The sequence below is a fragment of the Scyliorhinus torazame genome, chromosome 5 (genome assembly GCF_047496885.1).
Source record: "Scyliorhinus torazame isolate Kashiwa2021f chromosome 5, sScyTor2.1, whole genome shotgun sequence".
NCBI lineage: Eukaryota > Metazoa > Chordata > Chondrichthyes > Carcharhiniformes > Scyliorhinidae > Scyliorhinus > Scyliorhinus torazame.
This window is the reverse complement of record NC_092711.1, coordinates 167759669-167771687: the sequence shown is the minus strand read 5'-3', so window position 1 is coordinate 167771687 and position 12019 is coordinate 167759669. Positions and strand designations below refer to the sequence as shown.

Sequence of the window (12019 nt, the reverse complement as noted above, 5' to 3'; positions counted from 1 at the left end):
GCCAAAACCCAAGCTTCCAAGCAGGAGCCACGTTGTGTGCGGCCGATAAACTCAGGGCCTCCACTGGAAGTCATTCCAGGACATTTTTGTCATTTAATCTCACCAATCCATGACTTTCCCTTTTGTTCTGTCTGACCCTCCCCCTTTCTCCCCAGCATCAAACCCATCACATTTCTCACTCTCTTTAGTTCTGAGGTAGAGTTACATTGGACGTGAAACGTTAACTCTGTTTCTCTCTCACAGGTGCTGCCAGACCTGCTGCGTTTTTCCAGTTCTTTCTGTATTTATTTTACATCTGTCTGTAGTGGGGGAAAACACTATTTATTATTCAGGATAAAATAAATGTCCCACATCAGCCGTTGTGGATAATTTCAGTGGGAATGTGCTCTCTCAGGCTCAAAGAGCATCAGCCCACTGGAAGCAAAGTTGTGAGACCAGCCAGTCCAGCAGAAAGAAACCCTCCGACCCTCCCACTTCACCAAGTGTCAGAATGAACATGGTTCAGTCCAGGATGTGATTAACAGCAGCAATCGGATTGTATTGGATTTGTTTATCGTCACGTGTACCGATGTACAGTGAAAAGTATTTTTCTGCGAGCAGTTCAAACAGATCATTTTGTACATGAAAAGAAAATACATAATAGGGCAACACAAGGTACACAATGTAAATACATAGACACCAGCATCAGGTGAAGCATACAGGGTGTAGTATTAATCAGATCAGTCCATAAGAGGGTCATTTAGGAGTCTGGTAACAGTGGGGAAGAAGCCGTTTTTGAATCTGTTCGTGCGTGTTCTCAGACTTTTGTATCTCCTGCCCGATGGAAGAAGTTGTAAGAGTGAGTAAGCCGGGTGGGAGGGGCCTTTGATTATGCTGCCTGCTTTCCCCAGGCAGCGGGAGGTGTAGATGGAGTCAATGGATGGGAGGCAGGTTTGTGTGATGGACTGGGCAGTGTTCATGACTCTCTGAAGTTTCTTGCGGTCTTGGGCCGAGTAGTTGCCATACCAGGCTGTGATGCAATCAGATAGGATCTTTTCTATAGGACATCTGTAAAGGTTGGTAAGAGTCAATGTGGATGTGCCGAATTTCCTTAGGTTCCTGAGGAAGTATAGGCGCTGTTGTGCTTACAGCAGAAGGCAACCCCTGTCATCACTCGTGAACTTGCTGGTGCCTCAGCAGGTATGTTGACCGAGTGAATCCCTTCTCACACACTGTGCAGGTGAATGGCCTCTCCCCGGTGTGAATTCGCTGGTGTGTCTGCAGCGTGGCTAAGTGACTGAATCCCTTCCCACAGTCAGAGCAGGTGAACGGCCTCTCCCCAGTGTGAACTCGCTGATGTGCCTGCAGATTGGGTAGCTGAGTGAATTCCTTTCCACAGTCAGAGCAGGTGAACGGCTTCTCCCCAGTGTGAACTCGCTGGTGTACCTGTAGGTGGGATAACCGAGTGAATGCTGTCCCACAGTCAGAGCAGATGAATGGCCTCTCCCCAGAGTGAACTCGCTCGTGTCTCTGCAGATGGGATAACCGAGTGAATCCTGTCCCACAGTCAGAGCAGGTGAACGGCCTCTCCCCAGTGTGAACTCGCTTGTGTCTCCGCAGGTTGCTTATGTCAGTGAATCCCTTTCCGCACTGAGAGCAGGGGAACGGCCTCTCCCCAGTGTGCATGAGCTGGTGCGTCAGCAAATGGGATGAGGTTCGAAACATCTTTGTGCAGTGAGAGCAGCTGAACGGTCTCTCCCCAGTGTGAATTTGTTGGTGGGTCAGCAGTTGGGATGAAGAACTGAACCCCTTCCCACACGTGGAGCAGGTGAATGGCTTCTCCCTGACGTGGACTGGCTGGTGCCTGTGCAGGTTGGATAACAGAGCAAATCCCTTCCCACAAGTGGAGCAGGTGAACGGCCTCTCCCCAGTGTGAATGCGACAATGTTTTTCCAGTACAGATGGGGCACTGAATCCCTTCCCGCAGTCCCCGCATTTCCACCGTTTCTCCATGGTCCAGTCACACTGATGTTTAAAACTTTCTGAAGCAGAAAGAATAGATAAACCTTTATCCTTCTCGATTCAAAGGCCTATGGTATTCAAGTGTTGGTGAATTGAGTGATTGTCAAATCGAGACGTGACGTTTGAGATTTCGGTCTGTAATTCTTCCTCTTCTAACATCCTGGAAAAGGAGTTTATAAAAGACATCACTGTCAGTACTGGATAGAAATTCAAAACAGATATTTCTGGTTTCCATGGAATATTCTTTCCTTTCTCATTCCCCAAAAGCTGTAAATCCCCATCCCACACACTCTCCCTCCATTCTCACTCTGCTGTATCTAATATTCACCCTCCCAATTCTCCCGAAGGAGCTGATTCAGGCTGATTGACAGATCCCTGTTCACTGCTTCCTGTTCTGGACACAGAGAGATGGAAATCTTTGTGCAGGCTGCCAGCCTAATGGAAATATGTAACAGGATTAAAATTGTGTTTAATGTACAGGATTGTTTCAGTTGGTTAAGATACAGGGGGGTTGTGATTGATCACGAACTTGAAGCCAGTGAGGGTCCTCAAGCAGAGATGATCAATAATTTCTAACTGAAATTGGATGGATGCTGCAGGGTTACAGCATGCAACCCACTCCAGACTGACAGAATTGGTCGACATCAACTCGAGTTGTCCAATGGGCTCCTTCTGTGCCATAATGACGCTATGATTGGAAATCTGTTGGGTGAAAATGTTCACGAATAGACCTTTCTGGTGAGCAAGAGAAGCAATTTATTGTTACAGAGCTCTGGGAGAAGAGTCCCAGACCCCGCAGTCTCTGGAAACATCTTCTTGTTCAAGCCAGGGCTTACGCTGGTTTAATATAGTTTCAAAAAGCGGAATTAGTGTGTAGCCAATCGATTCCCCTATTAACACATTCAGATCACATTTCTCCAATCAATTCCTTACACATTAGGTTACATTGTTCCAATTAGCTCTTTACATTCGTGATTACATATTGGTCATGGTGTCTCAGGTAGTGATGCATAAAGAGGGCCTCTTCCTCTTTTGGTCACTATTTTGAGTTTGGTCACTCGCTCCTGTGGTTGTGGAGCAATGGGTCAGTTACATATACAGGATGCACCTGGTCAGGGGACACTTATTTTCCTCAAAGTTTGTATTCAGCAGAATTCAGTGTTCATACATTCGAAGGTGACAGGGTGCGTATTTTACAGCCTTTGGGGCATGCGGCTTCAGATGTTCCATATCTACACCTTACCTGTAGCTCATCGACTACCCTTCACCTGAAGTCCTCCACATATCACTCGACATTTCTGTTGCCTTTGTCGTTGCCAGGTGCACATATCGGCGTCAGTCGCTGCGCTAGCAACAGGCATCATCTGAGCCACCATGACTTTACAGCAAGTATTAAAACATCCAATAACTAAACAACATATTACAAGGATTATGACACGCCCATGTGTCAGGTATGATCCCCAGGATCCTTCCAGTAACCAATCTAACCATCCATTCCCCGGTGATTCATATAACTTCTTAACCTCCTGGCGGATATGATCCGCAAGGTTAGTGATGTGCTCTGAGCTGTCAGGAATATCGGTACAACACTCGGAGCCAATCATGGTACAATCCCACCCTCACTCAGCAGGAGTAATCTAGGGCCATTCGGTTTTGCAGGGTCACTGTCCTTATTGCTACCATATCGGTGCTTATATCGATCAGTGTCTCGGTAGTATCGTTTGCCACTTCTTCCAGAATTTTAGCGACTTTTCGTAGTTCTTTTATGGCGAAGGCCACTCCTATGGGGGGGGGTGGGGAGAGAGAAAGTAAAATTCCAAAGTATCACTGTGTCTCTGTTATCTCTCTTTTTGTAATGTCTGGGTTCTCTCTCAGGGTCCCTATGTGGTGTACATAAGGAACAACATATCCTAAGTAGCAAGATCCTGTCCACTTACTAGGGAGCCATGGGTAAGCTTTGTGTCCACAAATAAAGTAAGTACAATTGTATGCTGTGTATCGCATCGGATTAGTTCCCATTGCCACTACCCAGGTCCACTCTCTTGCCCTGGGTATGTGTTATTGGGCAACCCTTTCAGCTGTGCATATCCCTTGGCGATGCCATATGTCAATCGGCATGTGCTGTGTCCCACACTAATCTCCGCGGGTCGTCCCGTTGGGGTTCTTTGCAGACACAACACCTCATTAGTCCACCTTATTCGCCTCATATCAGTGATTGCGAACCATGGTGGAGCTTGGGTGAAATTATACCGGGGTTGGTAAAACCCGGTGAACACCACTGAGAGATGGAACCCTGCTTTCTTCCATTGTTCTAGATGTATGGCGTACATATCTATCCCCGAGACATCTTTCGTCGATTTCCCCCGCGTCGCGTTCTGCTTAATTATTCACGCTGCCGCCTCCGTTATATTAAAGAGCACTGATCTCAGGGGTATTCCCCCTTTTGCATGGATTGGCACATGGGCACACACCCAACAGCTAGAGACATCTATGCCTTTCGCATATGCACATGACATGTACAAGTAGGTATTTACATGCAAGTCCCGTTAATTCTGCGTTGGGAGTCTACTCCCGGCTACTACCATCAAACATATTATCATTATTACAGCAAACGTCATGAGTCTTCTGCAGTTTTTGGAATTTTGGTTGTGTGGAGTTCCCTGATTTGAACATAAATGCATATTTTTACTCGGTATACTTTTAATTGTGTCCAATGTTTCTATCGTCCCATACCCTTTATGTCCACACATACACAGGTATCCCCACTGATCAGGACTTGGTGTGGTCCCGTCCATCTGGGGGCGATCCCAGGCTTTACAGGTAGCACCTTTACCATCACCTTCGTCCCTGGTGTCGGGACATCAGGGAATGTGGTCCAGAAAAAGTTCCAGATTTCTATCCTTCGTCTCCTGCCCAGTCCACACTTGCCTTTAACTGACTACTGAACTCTAATATGTATCTACGCGTCCTGTCCCTTAATCAGACTATTTCTTCTCCCCCTGTTATTATCCCCTGTGCAGTTGCATAGCTCGTCCCGTCATCACCTCATAGGGTGATAATCCAGTTGTTCGGTTTGGGCTCGCTCTTAACTTCATTCGGACAGTGGGCAGCACATCTATCCTTGCTGCTGTTTCTCCCCTAGTGCCTTTGTCAGGTCAGTTTTTAGAGTCCTATTCATCCGCTCTACCATTCCTGAGCTTTGGGGATGGTAAGGGATGTGGAATTTTTGTTTGATCCTCATCCACTCACATGTTTTCTTCATTACTCTTCCAGTAAAGTGCATTCCTTGGTCCAAATCTAGTTGCAAGGGTACCCCCCTAGCGAGGAATCACGTCCTCAGCTAATATTCGTGCCACGGTTATGGCCGTGCAGTCGCGGGTTGAGAATGCCTCCACCCATCTGGTAAGTTGGTCAATTATTACTAGGCAGTATCGTTTCCCCGGCTCGGGGGTTGTGATCTGGTAGAATCAATTTGGTCTTGGCTGATGTGCCACCCAGATCTTTACGGGGCGCCCCGGGTTGTACTGCGCACATGGGATGCATCTCTGACAGTGCTTAGCTATATCTCTCCCCATTCCTGGCCACCACCATTCCTTTCCGATTAAGTGTATCATGGTCTCTCTTCCTGAGTGGTCCATTCCATGGTGTAATTCAAGGAGGGTCTGCCTGATGTAGGCAGGATCAATTACTTTTCCATCCTTCCTCCAGATCCCTTCCTTATCTGGCTTCCCCCCTATTTTTATCCCTTTCCTCCTTTTCTTCCCTTGATATATCTTTGTGTAATTGTGCAAGACTGATGTTTTCCACCTGGGCACTTATGATGGGAATATCGTGTTCCAGGGCAATTTGGGCCGCCTTGTCTGCTGCTTCATTACCTTTTTGTTGGGGTGTCTCTACCTTCTGGTGGGCCTTAATGTTAATCACTGCTACCTGTCTCAGTAACCTTGTGGCTTCCAATAAGGCTTCTATACGCTGTTGCTGTTTTATCCTATCACCTCCAGAAGTGACAAAGCCCCTCCTATGCCGTCATATAGTTGTGCACAACCCCAAAGGCATACCTACTATCTGTGTATACGTTCACCGTCTTCCCTTTGGACATGATCAGGGCCTGAGTGAAAGCCACCAATTCAGCCACCCCTCTGACAGTGCTTCTTCCAGCCTTCCCAAGAGGACTGTTCTTAATTTGTCATCTTCTACTGCCCATCCAGTTCGTGGGGACCGTTGACATATTTTCTAGATCCATCTACATCCAGGTGAGTTCTGGGGTTTCTAGAGGGTCTTCTTCCACTATCGTTCCACTTACCTCCTCATCTATCTTGAGTATACATGGGACTCTCCTGTGTATATGATTCAATCTGCAGGGTTTCCCCGGTGTCCTTTATGATGACCACTGATCTATCATTGGGAATGAAGTAAGAAGTCTTACAACACCAAGTTAAAGTCCAACAGGTTTGTTTCGAATCACTAGCTTTCGGAGCACAGCTCCTTCCTCAGGTGAAGGAACTGAACTTTCCTCAGCTGAAGGTGAAGTTTCACCTGAGGAAGAAGCTGTGCTCCGAAAGCTAGTTGGACTTTAACCAGGGGTTGTAAGATTTCTTACTGTGCCCACCCCAGTCCAACGCCGGCATCTCCACATCATTAGGAATTAAGACCGTTTCCCAGTGGGCCTGTCGTAGGTTTGAGACTGATCTGAGCTTACTGTTGTTCAACATTTCTACAATGGTATGCCTGGTGTGTAAGATGATATCGCCGCTCATTACTGTAGGTTCGCTGACCCTGACCGCCCATGCTGCGCAGTCCAGAGCTGCCACGCAGCGAGACAAGCCCGCCAGTGCGGGCGGCTGTCTTGTTGAGTAATATGCCACTGGTCTTCGCCTGTCCCCGTGGACTTCGGTCACTACTGCGGCATGGAACTCACCTTCGTTCGTGCAATGTATGTGGATCGGCTTTCTCAGGTCTGGTGGACCGAGGCCGGGGGCAGAAGTCAATGCTTGTTTTAACTTCCCGTGTGCTTCTTCCTGTTCCAGTCCCCAGTCTATGGAGCAGACAGATTCCTATTGGCTGATTGCGGCAGGGCTCCACTGTGACGTCACAATACGGAAGTGACATAACGAGCCTGAGTTATTCCTATTGGCTGAGTGATCTACTGTGACGTCTAAAGTACAGTAGTGACATCATGAGCTTCAGAGTGATTTCTATTCAGAGTGATTCACACAGGACTGCATTGTGACGTCACAGGAATAGAGGGGCGTTCGCAGTCAGTTTGGGACAAATTGCTGCAGATTGGAAATGAGCTCAGTGCGTCCGGCGGTGAAAGCCACGCCCACCATCACGTGGGGTCCGAATCCACCCCCTATTGGCTACAGGAACAATGGAAACCTGGGGAGGACCGGAAATACGCTGAGTCTGCAGCAAATCAGGGTCCGGTCTTTGTGTTAATGGCTGCACGGAGCTTCCTCCACTGGTCTGCCCAGCAAAGCTGCTGCTCCTCTGTCTGAGTGAATATCGAGCTTCACACAGACTGAAACTTCCTCCTGTCTCCAACATCTGGGAGTAAAACACTTTCTTTTCTCCCACTTTCCATTTCTTTTCAAATTCTGACCTTCAATTGATTTTTAAAAAAAATTTAAAGTACCCAGTTTTTTCTTCATTCCAATTAAGGGGCAATTTGGCATGGCCAATTCACCTACCCTGCACATCTTTGGGTTGTGGGGGTGAGACCCACGCAGACATGGGGAGAATGTGCAAACCCCACACAGATAGTGACCTGAGGCCAGGATCGAACCTGGGACCTCAGCGCTGTGAGGCAGCAATGCGAACCACTGTCACCCCTAACCTTCAATTGTTGACTTATTTAATTGTTGACTTATTTAAATCCCCAGGCCTCCATGGGATTGAAGAGGATCTGACAAATTTCAAATCTTCTCTGGTCACAGGAGTGGAGCTGGAGGACAGGAGGACAGATAATGTGGTTCCATTATTCAGGAAGAGAAGTAAGAAAATACCAGGAAATTACAGACCAGTGAGTCTAACTTCAGTGTGTGGAGATGCCGGTGTTGGACTGGGGTGAGCACAGTAAGAAGTCTTACAACACCAGGTTAAAGTCCAATAGGTTTGTTTTTGAATCACTAGTTTTCGGAGCACTGCTCCTTCCTCCGGTAAATGAAGAGGTAGGTTCCAGAAACATATATTTAGACAAAGTCAAAGATGCAATACGATGCTTTGAATACGAGTCTTTGCAAGTAATTAAGTCTGCAGGTCTAGACGGAGAAACTGGGGAGAGGGAGAATCACAGATTAAAGAGGTGTAAATTGTCTCGAGCCAGGACAGTTGGTAGGATTTGGATTTTGGTCTAACATCAGTGGTCGGTAAACTTTTGGAAAAAATTTGTCAAATTGAATCCAAAATTGGCTTTGTGGCAGGAGGCAGAGGGCGATGGTCGTAGGTTGTCTTTGTCACTGGAAGTCTGTGTCCAGTGATATTCCGATGGGATCAGTACTGGGTCCCTTGTTGTTTGTAGTGTACATTAATGATCAGTTGTGAATGTTGAAGTAAGTAATAAAAGGCCACTACCTTGAGTAAGACTCTTGACCGATCCCCTCACGGTGTATTTAATCTTTTCAGTATAAAAATCCATTAGATCCCCACACCATGCTGGGGCACTTGGTGGGGTTGGAGACCTCCACCCAAGCAGGACTCGCCTCTGGCCAATCAACAAGGGGAAGGCAAGGACATCTGCCTCCGCTCCCCCGTCTGCAGCCCCAGCGAGTCCGACACCCCAAGTAAGGCAACCAAAGGACAGGGCTCCAGTTCGATATTGATAATCGCCGACATGGTATTGAAGAAGAAGACCTGAAAGCTCACTAGTTTGGGACAGGACCAGGACATGTGTGTGTGGTTGGCCGGCCGGACCTCTGGAACACCGCTCACACCTATTGTCCACATCTGGGGAAAAACTGCTCATCCTCTCCTTGGTTAGGTGTCCCCTAAACACTGCCTTGAGCTGGAACAAGCCCAGTCTCGCACTTGAGGACGTGGAGTTCACCCTCCCAAGGACTTCACTCCACACCCCATCATCTCCTACAGGCCCCACATCCTCATCTCACTTCACTTTCACTCCATCCACTGAGCTTCCTTCCTCTGAAAGGATCCGCCCATAGATTCCAGATGTGTTACCCTCCTCCGATCCCGCAAGTAAAAGGGTCCTTTCCATTAGAGATGCTGGCAGAGCTTGCCCTTGTTTCTCAAAGAACTTCCCAACTTGTTTCTCAAACTCCGAGGCCAGTGCCCCCACCAGCATATCCACCGTGATAGGAACGGCTGCACCCACTGGAGTCAATTCCACCAACCTCCCTCCTGGTGAGCCACACGGACCCACCAAATCCGTCGAAGGGTTTCCTCTCGCAACTTTCTTCCCACCAGACCTTTTTGAAATTTTCAGCATGATTTTGTCGACGGGTTCACTGAACCTTTAGCTTGACCCAAGTTTGTCCACCCAAATTCCCCGGGAACTGGGCAAAAAAAACATCCATCCTGGCGGTGCCGCCTTAGTGTGTGACCTTCTCCAACATACAGCCAACGGGGATCTGATAGGAAGCAGTGAGCGTGAATCTGTCAATCAGCCTGAATCAGCACCTTCAGGAGAATTGGGAGGGTGAATATTAGATACAGCAGAGTGAGAATGGAGGGAGTGTGTGGGATGGAGATTTACAGCTTGTGGGGAATGAGAGAGGAAAGAATGTTCCATAGAAACTAGAATTGTCTGTTCTGAATTTCTATCCTGTACTGACAGTGATGTCTTTTGTAAACTCCTTGTCCAGGATATTTGACAGTGAGGATTTATAGAAAGAAATCTCAAACCAAATGTCACATCAAGATCTGACCGAGTCACTCGGTTCATTAGGTCCTGAATATGATCGGCCTTTGAATCTGGAAAGAGAAATGTTTCCCTGATTTGTCAGCTTCAAATGATTTTAACCATCAGCGTGACTGGAAAAGCACCGAGACACACACACCCGAGTGAGAGTGTTCCAGAGCACTGACTGTGGAAAGAGCTTTAACCAGTTACACAGCCTGAAAAAACATCACACCATTCACAGCGGGGAGAGACCGTACACGTGTTCTGTTTCAACTGATTGTCCGACCTGGAGAGACACGAGGAGACCCAAAACATGGAGAAACGGTGGAAATGTGGGGACTGTGGGAAGGGATTCAGGGCCCCATCAAAGCTCGAAGCTCATAGACGCATTCACAGTGGGGAGAGGCCATTCACCTGCTCTCAGTGTGGAAAGGGATTCATTCAGTTATCCAACCTGCAGAGACATCAGCGGGTTAACACTGGGGAGAAACCGTTTACCTGTTCTCAGTTTGGGAAAAGATTCACTCGGTTATCCAGCCTGAAGTCACACCAGCGAGTTCACACAGGCGAGACACCGCTCACCTGCTCTGTGTGGGAAGAGATTCACTCACTTATCCAGCATGCGGAAACATCAGCGAGTTCACACTGGGGAGAGGCCATTCACCTGCTCTGACTGTGGAAAGGAATTCTCTCGACTATCCCACCTGCAAACACACCAGCAAATTCACACTGGGGAAAAGCCATTTAGTTGCTCTCAATGTGGGAAACGATTCAATGATTCATCCGCCCTGCGGAAACATCAGTGAGTTCACACTGGGGAGAGGCTGTTCACCTGCTCTGTGTGTGGGCGGGGATTCACTCAGTTATCCATCCTGCAGACACACCAGCAAGTACACACTGGGGAGAGGCCATTCACCTGCTCTGACTGTGGGCAGAAATTCGGTTATCCAGCCTGCAGAGACACCAGCGAGTTCACACTGGGGAGAAGCTATTCACCTGCTCTGACTGTGGGAAGGGATTTACTCAGTTATCCACACTGCGAGTACACCAGCGAGTTCACACTGGAGAGAGGCCCTTCACCTGCTCAGTGTGTGGGAAAGGATTCAGTCAGTCATCAGACCTGCTGAGACACCAGCGAGTTCACAAGTGATGACAGGGGTTGGATTCTGCTGTTATTGCTGCTGTTAATCACACCCAGGACTGAACCATGTTGATTCTGACACATGGTGCAGTGGGAGGGTTTCTTTCTGCTGGATTGGCCATGACTTTGCTTCCAGTGGGCTGATGATCATTGAGCCTGGGAGAGCACATTTCCACTGAAATAATCCACAAAAGCTGATGGAAGGACATTTATTTTATCATGCAAAGTAAATAATGTTTTTCCTACCACTACAGGCAGATCTAATATAAATACATTTGTCTCTTTGGGAAGGATGCATCATCAATGTGTGCACACTCTCCCCGTGTCTGCGTGGGTTTCCTCCGGGTGCTCCGGTTTCCTCCCACAAATCCCGAAAGGCATACTGTTAGGTAATTTGGACATTCTGAATTTTCCCTCCGTGTACCTGAACAGGCGCTGGAGTGTGGCGACTGGGGGATTTTCACAATAACTTCATTGCAGTGTTAATGTAAGCCTACATGTGACAATAATAAAGATTATTATTATACCGTCTGCCTCTGTTATCCTTTACCTGGGCTATTTCCCTCGTGGCTGCCTTCTTTCTCAGCTGGTGAACCAGCAGGCGGCTAGCCCTCTCCGTGCTCATAAAAGGTCCCCCGTGTCTGGCGGAGTTGGTCACTGCCTTCCTGGTGGATAGCAGGTGAAAGTTCTTTTGCAGCTTCTTCCTCTCCAGCAGAAGCTCTATGGCCAGGACCTCGGAGTATCGTCTGTCAACCTCCAGAATGAGCCAAGGACGATCCTACACCTGGTATCCTCCTGCACCACAGGAAACACCGCACCCCCACCCCCCATTTTTCTGGAGCTTCTGCTCGAGGGCTCACCCCCGGTCGAGAAAGTGGAGGTTTGATGCCTTCCTGATAAGAGGTACTTCATTTACTACACATTTTAAGGAAGAGTTTGAGTTCTTCCTTTTCTTTAACTTGGCCCCTGGTATTTCCCCCTCCAGACGTGTGAAGTTCATGACAGGGTGGGATGATCAT

The 12019-nt window shown here is 47.9% G+C and overlaps 1 protein-coding gene and 1 long non-coding RNA gene across 2 annotated transcripts in view; one reads left to right on the top strand and one right to left on the bottom strand.

The window, feature by feature from the left end:
• LOC140422297 (uncharacterized) overlaps positions 1-12019 on the bottom strand; it is a 380604-nt gene that overhangs the window by 315106 nt on the left and 53479 nt on the right. The window lies entirely within an intron of this gene.
• Positions 7404-11359, top strand: LOC140422315 (uncharacterized). The gene is made up of 3 exons (XR_011947380.1): positions 7404-7554; positions 7884-8171; positions 9822-11359. It is a non-coding gene; the product is annotated as an uncharacterized lncRNA (long non-coding RNA).